The following is a 15,416-nucleotide window of genomic DNA, read 5'->3' on the forward strand; positions in this document are numbered from 1 at the left end:
GCCTGTGAATGCCAGGCACCCTTCTGAAGCCTGGGTAGGCCTCGCTGCCCACGGGAACACATGCCGTGGGCTCTAATGTCTCCAGAACAAAGTAGAGATTTCATGGTCTGGCTTCCAAAGTCCTTATGATCAGTGGCACCTTGGGAGAGTAGTAGGGAAACATTCTGAAGGGTTCAGGTCCAGTAGGCTGAGAGTTATGCAACGGAAGTGCTTTTCCATTGAACATGTTACTTAACCTGTCTAAGCCTCCAGTTCCTCACTGTGGTGGGAACAAAGTGAAATGATGCATGTGAGGCACTCACCACAGGGCCCGCCTCCCTCGGTTGTTATTTACCAATACTCTCATCACATCTCTCTATCCACCATGTTTTGGGTATTAAAAATGTGATAGATTTTGTGTTAAATCCTTTCATTGTTGTATGTCACTTACTGAGATTATGTCATGATTATATTCTGTAATTGATTGTATTATGACCATTATAGAAAAAAAGACTTGGGTTCAGAGAGCGTAAGCAACTTGCCTAAAATCACACAACTAGTCAGTGCCAGAATCTGAAGTAGAGCCGAGGTCTCCCTGACGGCAGACCCGAATCCCTCCACTAGAGCACCTTTCCATTCATGCCTCTATTTCTTTGCCCACGCACAGCCTACAATGCTTTTGCCCCATTTCTTGTCTATGACCATTTTTCATATGCTTCAAGGCCCAGGTTAGTTGAGAGGTGGAAAAGAGAAGAGGCAGCAGCACAGACAGGAAAGAAAAAGGTAATAGAAGTAAACGTGGTTGTCAGAGAGCCAACAAGATGTGTTAAAGCATTAATTTTGTATGTTTATCTTAATAGCATTGTGAATTAAAGTTGTTTCATAGATATATGTGTTCTTTGAGGATAGTAAACTCTTTGTGGACCCCAGTTTATAATATATTGCTAAATATATTCTGATGCTCACTATATAGAGACTCAGCTCCGTTAGGGCCCATGCAGGAATCCCCTTTCCCAGGGACAAGCATCTCAATAGTATGGAATGCCAAGATGTAGGAACATGTTGAGAAGGGAGTTGTTCCTTTGTGTGAAACTAAGATTTATGTTACAAGGGTTCCCTAGTTGGCAGTGGGAGATGGCCTGCCAGCAGGACTGGAGCTGGGAGACTGAGTGCGACTGGGAAGAGGAGGGCAGTGGGGACTGGGGGAGGCATGGCAGGCAGAGCAGGTTTGATTGGCTGTCAGAGTGGCACACAGAGTTGGCGGGTAAGCACCAGAGGGCAGATAGATAATAAATTAAGTAAGACTACAATCATTTGGGGGTCCATTAGATGTTTGAATAGTATTCTCATGTGAAAATATTGGAACAACCGGCAGTAAAAAGAACACTAGGGCTAGTTTCTAGTCTCAGCTAGGGTACCATTGGCTTGCCACTAACTATGCCTAAGCCTAACTCTCTGTATCTGTACAGTGTGAATATTAGAAGACTGTCCTGGCCTACTTCACAGGATTATTGTGAAACAGAAGAAGTAGGGGATATGTAAGTGGATTGCAATCTGAAAACCAGTTTTATGGTTTTCCAGTCTTTTTACAGGTGCAAAGAATTGCTCTTCCTATTAATGAAGGATAGGCAACACCATGCCTAGAGTAGCTTCTGGTTGAGTTGTGGCGATGTGGCAACCACAGAGTTAAGAAGGAGAGACCATGGGGCTACAATGGGAATTCATAGGACAGAGAGTTCACTGTAAAGCAAGAATGCTCATTGTCAAAGAAACTTCAAAATGGAAGGTGAGATTGGAGGAACTTTGAAGAATGCATTGCAAGAAAGTTAGAAAAGATTAGTGATGGGCCCCAAGCTGTGAGGAATGTTGGCAGGACAGATATAGCCGAGACTGTTTGAAGTAAAGGGTCCATGTCAGAGCAGTGGGAGGGAGAAGAGGCTGGGGAGGCCTTGGGGATCAGGCCCATGTCTGTGATAAAGCACTGATGTGCAAGGAGCTCACTTCTTCCATGAGCACAGCCTGGAGGCCTCAGCATGGGTCCCCCAAGAAATTTAATTCATTCTCTTCTCCTTTGTTACATTCTCTTGGAATTTTTGTCAGGAGAAAAATTAGTATTATATATTTTCTAAAGCTAGAAGTTAAAGTTCTATCAACTCAGTGTTTTGTACAAAGAAAAAGATGATATGAATATTTGATATGGGGCCAAAAGAGGTCTTACAGATTAAGCATTATGAAAACCTTAAAGTCCTCTGAAAACTAATTTTTGAAGGCCTATTAAATTGTGGTAAGAGTCCTCATTGTTCATATTCTATTGTGAGTCTTGAACTGCAATTTGGAAAAGCACTGGGCAAGGCAATTATACAAATAATAATCATTGGCTCAAGCTTTCTAATGATAAAAAGATGACTTGATTCTCTGAAAAAGTGAACAGGCAACATTTTCTCATTGCTGTTAATTATAATTTAAGACAGACTCAATTTTGTATTAGTCACAGATGTTTCATTTCTCAGTTCATATATAATGTGGTACATGGAATATCTCCAAAGAGATTTTAGAAGTGTTTGCAGTCTTGTCCATCTCTTTACCACTTGGTGTGGTCTTTTCCAAAAATCATGACATTTGGAAAGAAACTTAGAGAAGTTTAGAAGACATTTTCAAGACATTTTGTTTTCAATGATCTCTAAAAATATTCCTATTGAAAGTGAAAATTGGAAACATGTTCTGAAAAACAAAATCAAAATGTATATTGTGTCTTTGGAAAGCCTGGTTTTGGGAGTGGCTAGGCTGTGTTCCAGTTGTGTGGGGGGTGGGGGTGGGGGCACAAATGCACAATTTCTGAATTGATGTTAGCCGGAGAAACCTTTAAGAAGTTCCAGTATTCCTATTGCTATTAAGCAAAAATGTATTTCAAATAATTAGATCAAGCAGCTAGTTTCCAAATTATTCCACTGTGGATTGTTCTAACCAGGGAGAACTTATCAGTCGAACAAATCGTTCGTGAAATTCTGATTGGTTTGGGAATATTCCAAGACATGGCAGGTTTGGAATGCAAACCCTGAATGAGGCTGGAAAACTTTGTGTCTAAAGATTGTTGAGAATTAAAACTTACCTTTTCATCAGATTAGTCACAAAGACAATTTGAAATACAGTAATACACATATTTTCTGCTATAGTCAAATGATGCTACATGAAAAGTAAAATAGAATTACCATAAGCACATTACAGGGAATTTTTCTTAGATTATATTGACAAAAGTTGGAGTTACATGCTATATGACAAATCTTTCATCAAAAGAAAATGTCATATTGAAAGAATATAAAAAAATGTAATCAAATATTTAAGATGAGCATATATAAAATACATTTAAGATGAGCATATATAAAATATTTTTGGGTGGGAGAAACTAAGATGGCGGCATAGATAAACACCGGGAAATAGTCGCCTCCCACAGCAATTGAAAATTATCCCAAAGTAAGGAGCAAACATCATCCAGAACAACAGGAAGGCTGGCTGAGTGTAATTTCTACAACTAGAAGACAAGAAAAGCACGCTGAGAGCCAGAGGAGCTGCGGAGGCTGAGTGCAGAGGTACGGCGGTGGCTCGCACGTGCGGAAAGGGGGTGGCACCTGAGGACGCGGCTGTCTTTTTGAATCACAAGCTCCCGACTGCTCTGATCTCCGGTTCTGGGAAGTCTCTGGGGACCCAGGACACATACGGGGAGAGGCTGCTCTCTCAGGCGGCAGCGGGCGAACTTGAGGGCGGATTTCCCTCAGAGGTGCTTGCAGCCATTACCGGGACACTGAGACGCGCGACTCCGGGCGCTGGAGAATCAGCCATTGCTTCTTTCTCCGGCCTTTTGACTCCCTGAGACCCCGCCCCACCCAGGCTGCGGCAGAGGCTTTTGCATGTGAATGCCCCGGCCCTTTGCAACCTGATAATTACCTAACTGCAGCCGGGCCAGCCAGACCCGGAACTTCCAAGAGAAGGCCCAAGGCCCCACAGCGGCTTGCATTGCTTCACAGCTGAGCCTCTTCGTGGCCCGGCTGTGAAGCCTCAGGCAGGGGCTGAATTAGCACCTCCTTAGATCCAGGAGCCACTGTACCCAGCGGTCAGAGGGGGACCATTCTCCCACTTCAGACACAGCTGTTTCCCACAGCCAATTGGCCTGGAGGTCAATTCCTCCCAGTGATCCTACATCAACCAAGGCACTAAGAGTGCACCAAGAGTGTCCACCCCAGGTAACTGGGGAGGCTGAGCTACTGGGCCCTACAGGACACCTGGCACGCAGGGACACTCTATCAACACAGGGAGGCAGCCAAAATGCGGAGACAGAGAAACAGGTCACAATTGTCAGAAACGGAGGAGGACAGACGACTGGATATAGAGTTCAAGGCCACGTTTATAAGGTTTGTCAAGAATTTTATGGAAACCGCCGATAAATTTAATGAATCCCTCAAGGAGTATAGTGAGACCATGGAGGACATGAAAAAGGACCAACTAGAAATTAAGCATACACTGACTGAAATAAAGAATATTTTACAGAGATCCAACAGCAGACAAGAGGATCCCAAGAATCAAGTCAAAGATTTGAAACACAAAGAAACAAAAAATACCCAACCGAAAAAGAAAAAAGAAAAGAGATTCAAAAAGTATGAAGATAGTGTAAGGAACCTCTGGGACAACTTCAAGCGTACCAACATCAGAATTATAGGGGTACCAGAAGGAGAGAGAGGGCAAGATATTGAAAACCTTTTTGAAGAAATAATGACAGAAAACTTCCCCCACCTGGTGAAAGAAATGGACCTACAAGTCCAAGAAGCGCAGAGAACCCCAAACAGAAGGAATCCAAAGAGGACCACACCAAGACACATCATAATTAAAATGCCAAGAGCAAAAGATAAGGAGAGAGTCTTAAAAGCAGCAAGAGAAAGACAGTCAGTTACCTACAAGGGAGTACCCATCCGACTGTCAGCTGATTTCTCAACAGAAACCATGCAGGCCAGAAGAGAGTGGCAAGAAATATTCAAAGTGATGAATACCAAGAACCTACAACCAAGATTACTTTATCCAGCAAAGTTATCATTCAGAATTGAAGGTCAGATAAAGAGCTTCACAGATAAGGAAAAGCTAAAGGAGTTCATCACCACCAAACCAGCATTATATGAAATGCTGAAAGGTATTCTTTAAGAAGAGGAAGAAGAAAAAGGAACTCTTACCATTTGCCACAGCATCAATGGAACTGGAGAGCGGATAAATACCACAAGATTTCACTTATTTGTGGAATATAATGAACAACATAAACTGATGAACAAGGACTGATCCAGAGACGGAGAGGCTTTGATTGGACTGTCAGGCCTTGGAGGGAAGGTAGGGGAGGGTGGGGGCAAGGGGGAAGGATCAACCAAAGGACTTATATGCAAGCATATAGGACTAACCAATGGACACGGATAATGGGGGGGTGAGGGGATGAGCGAGGGGGGGGGGTAGAGGGTACACATATGTAATATCTTAATCAATAAAAAAAAAAGAAAAAAATATTTTTGGGTGAAAACAAATATATTTGTGATACCTACAAATAGTTATAATTTCATTATGGGCAGGCATGAAAAGTTTTAAAAATATTGTGATCTAGTGGGGGAGACAGCAACCAGCAAGTAATCAGTGAACACAGTGAATTTTTAAGAGTAAGTATCACAAAGGAAATTCTAGGATGATGTGCCACAAAGTGATTTTGGAGGTGGGAGTGGAAGAATGAGCAGCTTTAACTAGTGGTCAACCCCCTCTGAGGAGCCATTCACACTGATACCGAGTAAGAGCACAGACCTTAAAGGTTTCTCTGACTAACATCAATTCAGAAATTGTGCATTTGTGCCCAATTTCTTACTTTCAATCTTCATATATACATTAACTTTTCCCCAAAAGGAGCCATGCGAATTTGTATACTCAAACTTTGTATGCTAGTATTATGTTATTCACATTATTCTCTGAAATCCATCTGTGATATCCAGGGTCAATGAAGTTTAGGTAGCTAATCCTTAGAATAAAGTTCTTGCAGTTTCTCCAAGATCCTTGAAGTATTTCTTTCCAAAGCTTGAGGGGGAGTGGTAGGACCCATTTGAGTAATTTCTTTAATAATGAATTTTCTTGTTCAAAGTTCTGAATCAGAGTTGGAATGCCTTCCTGGTTGTTGGTTTGTAATCTGTGAATTTCCTGTGAGTGGGGGTTGGGGGGGTGTCTGAAACTGGCCCCAGTATTTGGAAGGCAGGGAGAGATCAGAGAAAGACGCAGACCACTCTAGATGGGTGGGTGGCAGCTTTAATAAGCAAGGGAACTTACATATGAGGTTTGTCTTGGTGGCTGCAGGACCAGTAAATCTCCACACCTGCCTGCCAGAATCTTAAAAGTTTCTGTAGGGGTCTTAACAGGGTTCAGTCACATATACCATCTGGATGGTCTCAACAGCACATTACTCTCCGAAGGCTGTGCCTATGAGGTGGCTCCTAGTGTGGGGGTAGAGGGTAGAACGGACATTCCAAGGACGGGGGTGGGGGGTGGGGGTGGGGTGCAAGGAATCTCTGATTGCTTTGTTCCAGCTTGCAGGTCATCCATCGGTCATGAGCTCTCATGATCTCCTCCAAAACTGATACTATTGGAGAAAGACCTGGAAACAGGGGAGAGAGGCAGGGGAAGGAGAAAGGAGCAGGATAAAATACATTTTTCTTAAAAATTAAAATTATTATAGAAGTGATTAAGTGGGAGTTCATTACAATTAAGTGTTTAACAGTTGCGTACCTCTGGTCCAGGAATAACTAGAAAGTGGAAAGCTTTCTTTCCACTTGAGAATGGCATGTTAGTATTGTTTATTGTTTTTTGTTCAGTAGTGAAGATCCAGTGTTCCTATCAAAAACACTGGGTTGGGATTAGAGGTCCAATTTCCTTTCCTAGTGCTTTTTTTTGGGGGGGGAGGGGGGTGTTGCAATACTTTTTATTACCAGTTTTGCCTCCTTAGATTATAAAATGAAAACAGTGACACTGATTTCTCCTGGGGATAAGTAAGCCTGTATCTGTGAATTTGTCAGGGGAGAAATGGAAGCAGTGACAAGGGGAGCTTTGAAGTTCTTTAGTGGAGGCTTTGGTGCCAAGTGGATGATAATGTAGGGCAATCACATCACTCATTTTAAAAAAAGAAGCATGCGCCTCCAACTCCATAACAGGACATTGGAGACACCTGCTTTTCTAAGACGGCAACTCAAGCGTAAAGGTAGGTACAGTTCAAAGTCCAAGAAACAGACCTTCAGCAGGATGCTGAACTTGTGTGGTATCCCGTTCCACACTGATAACCAAGAAAGGTATGGTGATTTGGTTTTAGGATGTTCCATTTAGAGAATAGCCTCTAGGATGGGGTGATATATACAACTTAGAATCTCAGGGAGGATGTCAGAGAAGTTTTCCAGGGACCCCCTTCACATCGATTCTCATTTCTCACTAGATCCAGGGTGCGCGTTCTCAGGTCAGGTAAAGTTGGTTTGGAGGCATTGCTGTTCTTAATGCTCAGCTTTGAACAACTTCACATTAAGGTGCTTTCCATTCCTTCAAGCTGTCTTCCTAGTTTGTTTAGTGGGAGAAAAAGAAGGGTATGGAATTACTTTTAGAAGCAATGTTTGCTTTCTCAATATGGAAAAATGACATTTAAAACCATTCTAAATCAATATTTTTTTCTCAGAAGTTGTATAATATGTTACTATGTAACTTTACAAGATAATTTTGTACTGACTAATTTTAAACTAATTTTGAACTCTCTTGTAGAGCATTTTATTAACCTCAAATTTCTACTTAACAGTACTTTGATATATCAATTATCTATGGCAACAAAAATGTTGTTTAACAATCAACCTCAAAACCCAAGTGGCACACAACAGTAAATATTTGTTTTTCCTTCTAGGTTTGTGGGATGATCTGAAATGAGACTGATGACATGGCCAGCAACAGGTCTGCTAGGCAGCAATGTTTTGTGACGTGTCCTAGGCCTTGGCTGGGAAAATTGGGTTGACTCAGCTCTGCCTTGCATGTCTCATCTACTAGTGGGCTAACCTGGAATGTTCACATTATGAAGGCAAAACAAGTGACGAAGCAAAATGTGCAAGTACTTTTTCAAACTTCTGTTAGTGTTAGGTTTATTCCTGTTTAATTGGTCAAGGAAAATTACATGACTGAACCCAGAGTAAGAGTAGGAGAAGCTATACAATGACAGGACAAAGAGTATTGATACCAGAACGTCATTAATTGATGCCACTAACAAAATTTATCTGCCACTTCCATCTCTGGTATAATAATAGTTTTATAAAAATAACGTAGAGAATCATCATGATCTTGAAGTATATTTTTAATGAAAAGCTATATTGGTAATTTTGATGTAAAAACCATTTATCATATTCAATGCTTTATAAATTGCTAACCCTTTGGTAAATATTATGTATTGATCTGATGATGAATATTTGGTCAATCACATAGCATTTTCATAACCAAATCATATGCTAAGAATTTCTATTATATTTGATACTGGTAGGCTCAAGGTTTGAGTAATCATATGGGAGTATAAAATTTCCCCTAATTTAATCTTAGCAGCTTGAGAAAAAATTACTTTTTAAACAGAAGAAGTATCACATTTGTGCATACAATGGTTTATGGTTAATGAATAAGATCTCAATTAGATGGTTACTCCAGGCATTAATGCTAGTAGGACAAAGTGAGGCATTAAAAAGGGGCCAAGGAGAGTAGGACAGTGAGTGGACGATCAAACTGAGAGATGAAAAGTTAAGGTCAAGCTGGATGAGCATTGATGTTACTTATGAGGTTTTGTGGCACCGTCCCACCCGCTTCTCGGCTCCATCTTTGTTTGAGTCTTGTAAACACAGTGCAGTTGGCTTTGAGGACTATGGACGATAATGAGTTATTAATGGGAGTGAGTGTCACATGAATAACTGCTTCTTTGAAGCTCTCTTCAGGCTGTGGCAACTAGAGGCAGCCCAGAAGGAGAAATTGATGGCCCACATTCAGCTTTTGAATAGTAAAGCTTGAAGAGCTTTTAGGTACTGAACAGCTTGAGGAAAGGCAGGATAATGGGACGTAATTGTACTGATTATGTAGTTGAGGTATGTTAACGAATAATCTGTTAATGCTGCTCAACGATGGCACTTGGTAGTTCCTGTTAATATTTTTAGTAGAGGAACAAGAAATGAGTGTATTGAGTCATATTCAAAAAGATGATCTCTTAAATTGGCTCTAGCACCTTGGTGTTTTCGTGGTTCCAGGAACTTCTCAACATTATCTCATTAATCCTGCCAACATTCCTGCAGTGATGGGTGCCAAATGTTTAGGAATAGGAAGCCTTAGCAAGTAATAACAAGTGACTCGCCTAAGGTTATGCCTAAGTAAAGCACTAATTTCTCTTCTGTACTAAACCCATCTCAGATTTTTTTTTTTTTGTAGCCCACATTATATCAGGAGACTATAGAGCCTACTGAGAGAACATCCAGAAGTAATATAAGAAAGAATATATAAACTCTAGCTCATTTCATCCAAGAAACTTTTCCAGATTAAATCTTGTCCTCTGGTAAATAGCAGATGTGAGGATGGAAAATATATTTTTGCTAAAATATGATAATGATTTGATGTCTCTCTTTGAGTGAAAGCAGTTAGAAGACTGTTCCTTTACATTTTATTGGTTTTGTGTAGTGTCTATAATCTAGATATTCTCTAGGTATAATTTGATAATGGGGAGGAGGGAATGTCTTCCTTTGATTTGCTGAGTTATTTTATTACTTATTAAGTCACTAAATCTTTTTCTTTGTCTTCCTTTGTAATATGTAGTTCTCCTGGGCATGCAGTAGAGTTACATTTTCAACCATCTTAGAATTAGTCATGACCATGTGGCTTGCTTTAACATACATGATGCATTTAATTTCTGGGTGGAAGATTAAGAGCCAGTGTGTGATTCAGCATGTTCTCTCTTTAAGTCTGATGTGGTAGCCAGTAACTTTGAAACAGTGGTTGGGATCCTGAATGACAGCAATGAACAGGTATCTCTGACAATCTGCAATGGTTTTGCAGCATGGGTAAGAAAAATCCCCCACACCACCCGCTACTTTAAGCCACTGATATTTGAAGCTCTTTGTAACGTTAACATAGCTTAGTTACCCTGACTGTTATAAGGATTGGTACCTAAAATTTTGGGTTCTGGTTTAATAAATAATTTAAAATATGTGAGACTGCCTACTTGGTTTGGCTGTGATTGGGTATGTTTGGCAGGGCATTATAAGAAAGACTAATTTATTTTATTTTCTAAAGATTTGGTATACTTGTAAGTAGAAATTAAAAGGAATAGGAAGAACCTAAAAACTCAGACTTGTATGATTTCTTTTCAGTCCAAATAGTAAAAGATAAAAAATGAGAAGTTCTTATTGTCATTGCAAGGAGCATACAACAATATTGTTAAACTAGAGGCCCGGTACACGAATTTGTGCACGGGTGGGGTCTGGCCGGCCACCCCATGAGGGCTGATCAAGGTTCGGCTGGCAGGGCGAGGGGACACGGGAGGTTGGCCAGCTGGCTGCACCCTTGGTCAGGGTGAGGGGGGGGGGCGCTGATCAAGGCCTGGCCAGACTGAGGGAGGGGCCTTGGGAGGTTTGCTGGTCCCACCCCAGATAGGGAGGCTGATTGAGGGCTAGGTGGGTCTGGGGCGGGGGGGGGGTGGTTCTGAAGGCAGTTGGCTGGCTGGTCCCACCCACAATTGGGGTGGAGGTGCCAATCAGGGCCACACTGCACATCAAAGCAACCAGTGATTCTGGTCGTTCTGGTCATTCTGGCCTGTTGGCTTTTATATATATACTAGAGGCCTGGTGCACAAAATTTGTGCACTTGGGGGGGTGTTCCTCCGCCTGGCCTGCTCCCTCTCACAGTCCGGGAGCCCTTGGGGGATGTCAGTCAGACATACTTTTCACTATTGCCAAGGCGGGAGAAGCTCCTGCCACCTCCGCTGCACTCGCCAGCCATGATCCACCTTCTGGCTGAGCAGTGCTTCCCCTGTGGGAGTGCGCTGACCACCTGGGGCAGCTCCTGCATTGAGCATCTGCCTCCTGGTGGTCAGTGCGCATCATAGTGACCGGTTGTTCCACAGTTTGGTCGATTTGCATATTAGCCTTTTATTATATAGGACTATAGGCCTGGTGCATGAAATTCGTGCACAGGTAGGGTCCCTAGGCCTGGCCGGCGATCAGGGCTGATTGGGGCCTTCCAGCTGCCGGCCGGGGCCTCCCTTCCCCAGCTGCCAGCTGCTGGCTGGGGCCTTCCTTCATTGTGCGCCATCCCCTGTTAGTCAGTACATGTCATAGAGAGCAATAGAACTCCCAGTCTCCTGGTCTAACTCCTGTGGGGACACTTTGCATATTAGCCATATATGTATATTTATCTGAATGGATTAAGTTTACACCTAACAACAATTTTCAGTTGGACAAAAAGGCAAGAGGAAAGAGATTGAAGTTTGGACTCTCAGAAAAACCTGATACTCCCTAAGTATCAGCAATTAAAACAAGAGAGAGGTGGGGGAGGCCATAAGCGAAGGAATATAGCAAATCTAAGAATTCTGTCTAAAAAGAATTATAGGTATTATTATTGATATGTGAAAATTACTAGATTAATATTGATTAGAAGCCTACTAAGTTTTAAAAATTCCTGTACTGCCAAAGAAATCACAATCCTACCAAAGCTCAAGATTTAAAATGACTCTTGGAGTCTTAACTCTCTAAGGCAGCGATTTTCAACTGGTGCGCTGTGGCAGGCACACTGGTGTGCTGCAAGAATAAAAAACATGCCACCCCTGACTATTTAGTTAGGAGCACTGACCTCTTTTCCCTTAGATTGTCAAATTGAAAACATGACAACAGCTAATACAACAATAGCTGTCATGTGAATGAATCAAAATTGTAATTATTTTTTTGTGAGACTGGCAAAAAATATATTTTTTGGTATGCCTCAGAATTTTAGTAATTTGTGATTAAAAAAAGTTGAAAATCACTGTCCTAAGGTCAGGAAGTAGGTTGAAAAAGCTGCTCAGCCCCCAGGGAGGGCACACTGCCTGATGTTTATTTTATATGTGGCCAAAGCACAAAATGGAAAGGAAAAAAATTCCAGAAGACAAACCCAAGGACCACAGTGAGCTATGCACAAGGAAGCAATCAGGGCCTTATCAAGGATTCTTCCTCACCTCCAGGATAGGTACTCTCAAAACATCTTCGCAGGAGTTAAATTTGTCATGGCCAATAATTCCCGTGAATTATGCTCCCTTTTCCGAATGTGGTGATGATCAATGATACAGAGACCACTATACATTGTCCTAAGATCCTGAGCTTTGAGTCTGATGCTATAATCATACAAAATGTTTGAGTTGTTTCTCCTGGGTAGGGATGAATATGTTTTGCATGCAAGAATGAGAATGAACCAAAAGTCTCATAAGCAGAAGGGAAGACTGTGGTAGTCATCAGCTCTGTTTTCCAAAAATTTCTGGTTTTCTTTTCAGACAAATGGTAGGTTTGTATTTCCTTGCTCTCTTTGTCACAAGACATGTAGAAATAAATTACTTCTGGGTGAAAGCTTAAAGAGCTAATGAGTGGTTTGCCCAGCCAGTGTGGTTCTGTGGTTGAGCATCAACCTATGAACCAGGAGGTCACAGTTCGATTCCTGGTCAGGGTACATTCCTGCTTTTTTTTTTTTTTTGAGTTAGGGAGTGGTTAACTATGTTCTCCCTTTCCTTTTGGTGTAGCTACCAGCACCTTTCAAGAGTCAGTCTATCAGCTCAAATCCTCATGACTGTGATAAACCTGAAGCCTGCAGTGCTGATCTGTGATGGATGGTAGTGTGTTTGAGAAGTGAACCATTATTGTTTTAAACCGCCATTATTTTGGTGATTTTGTTGTCTTTGTACTATATTCTAACAGGTACATCCTCCCATTAAAAAATGGGGATATTAAATGAATATTGATAAAGTGCTTGCATTTAAAATATTATATTCTAATATTGAACATTGGTATATATACTTTTTAATAAAACAAAACAAAAATTAAGTAATATGTACATTTCTCAAAAGCAGTTTTACTTTGTATAGAAAAAGTGTCTCATTTCCTGTGATATTATAAAGTGCCTTCTTGGTCAAGCACTAGTAATATTAAGTAAATCTATGTAACTCAGAATTTAATTAGGGGATAAATACAGGCAGGGATTAGATACATTGGTGTTTGTAAATATACAGACCAATTTAGGGAGTTAATTGAATTTTATTATTTCTAATCCTGAAGCTGATTTTCTACTGGACCAGAAATAATTCTATTCTAAGCAAGTCACTAGAAACAATATGTGCATGGGGAGGTGTGGGGAGTGGGGCAGTGTGGGTGTGTGTTGAATTCCACTTAATCACTAGATTTAAAAAAAATCATGTTCTCATCTGATATATAATGTTATGGTCCTCAATAATTATGGATGGGTGAATTTAAATTTCTCTCACTTGAGCATGAGCTCAGATTCCACTCTTTTCCTCAAAGGTTATTAATAGTGTGCAGTGCTCAGTGCATGTACTTAACGATATAACAGTATTATATTCTGTACTTATACTTACAAAGCAATTTTGTAATGTCTCTTATTTACTTTATGGTACCCTGCAATGCCTAGGGAACAGTAACTTAGACAGAATCAGCCAACCACAATAACAAGCCAGGCATAGTTTGTTATTGCTTTAATGGTAGACTTTTGATATTCAATTACTCAACAATTGCCTGGTGCTTGGGCTTGTGACTGCATTGAGTAATTGATTTCTACCTCCTCCACATCCTTCCAGATGGTATAAGAAATAATCATTTGGTAAATGCTAAATTTCAGTATAATAAACTTGATTTTGGCCACATCCTTGAGCTTGCATTTACCAAAACCAAATTACTTTGAAGAAAAAGTGCACTGATTTCTAAATTTGGCTACATTGGCATTATCTTCAGGACTTTAAGAGGCTAATATCTGACTCCTACGCCAAGAAATTCTGATTTAATTGGTATGGAGATTTTGAAAATTCCTTAGGTAATTCTAACATGTAACAAAATTTAAGAACGACAAGTATACTGATTAAAAGCACAAGCATATAAGTCATATAAATCTGGATTTAGTATATCCCTGTTTCCTTCTTAATAGCTATGTAACCTCGAGTAAGTATTTAAATTCTCTAAGCCTTAATTTTTTTATCTTTAAGGGAGAGGAAGAGACACCTGTAAAAGGTATTGCATTGAGCAAAAGCATGATGCATTCTGGGAATAATGTGAAATGTATTAAGGCTGGAACATGGTGTGGGTAAGATAGATTCACAAGAGATGAGGCTGAAGACATTGTGGGAAGCCAGATCTTAAGAATCATGTGTTAACTTTCTTTTTTATCTTTAAATTAATGGAGATTCTTGACATTAGTATTTGGACACATGGATGTTTTACAAATAATTATGAATTATGTTATGGGAAAAGTAAAAACCAGATGCACATTTATTCTCACTGTAACAATACCCTTTCTCACTGGTATTGTGATATCTTTCCTTGAATATTAGGAAATAGAGTCCAATGCAGCAGGTGTACTAGAAATGATTCATACTCTCCCATCCAGCTTATTTTGGGGACAGGTCACACTTATGGGTGGAGCATTACTAGTTGTGGGGATTAAGAATTACTTTTATGTTGTGAGATGTGCTTTCAGAGCTATACTTATTATCCTTATCCATGATGAATTTCCTCTTCAGTCCATGATAGAGCAACTGGTACTAAGATAGCCCTCCTGCAATAAACAATGAGTAAACAACCAGAATGGATATATGTGTGAATATATATATATATATATATATATATATATATATATATATTTCCAGAATTTATAAGACAAAATACTGAAGATTAGGGAGCTTTGCAGAAAAAAAGCTTCAAAAATCTCTGCAATACCACTGAGGTTTTAGCTGAATAGTAAGTTGCACATTTTTAAGTTAAGATTCACAAGGCTTGTCAAAGAACAATTAATTACTGTGAAAGAACAACTACCAAGGAACTATAAATTGAAGAACTACTAAAGAACTATAAACTGGACAACTACCAGGACTCCACAGAGCAGGGAGCCATTTGATATCCAACCAGCCAATGTAGAGAAACCCAATCTATATATATAAAACCCTAATATGCAAATAGACCAAACAGCAGAACAACTTAACAACCAAACAACCGGTTGCTATTACATGCGCTGACCATGTCACGGCACCAGACCAAGGCAGAGCACTGGTCACTGTCACTGGGGTGAGCCTCTGGTGGTTACAGAAAATCTTTTGCTCCTGCTCGCCACTGTCCCACCTGGAGCTCACACCTACTGCT

The sequence above is a fragment of the Myotis nattereri genome (genome assembly GCF_964212035.1).
Source record: "Myotis nattereri genome assembly, chromosome: 3".
NCBI lineage: Eukaryota > Metazoa > Chordata > Mammalia > Chiroptera > Vespertilionidae > Myotis > Myotis nattereri.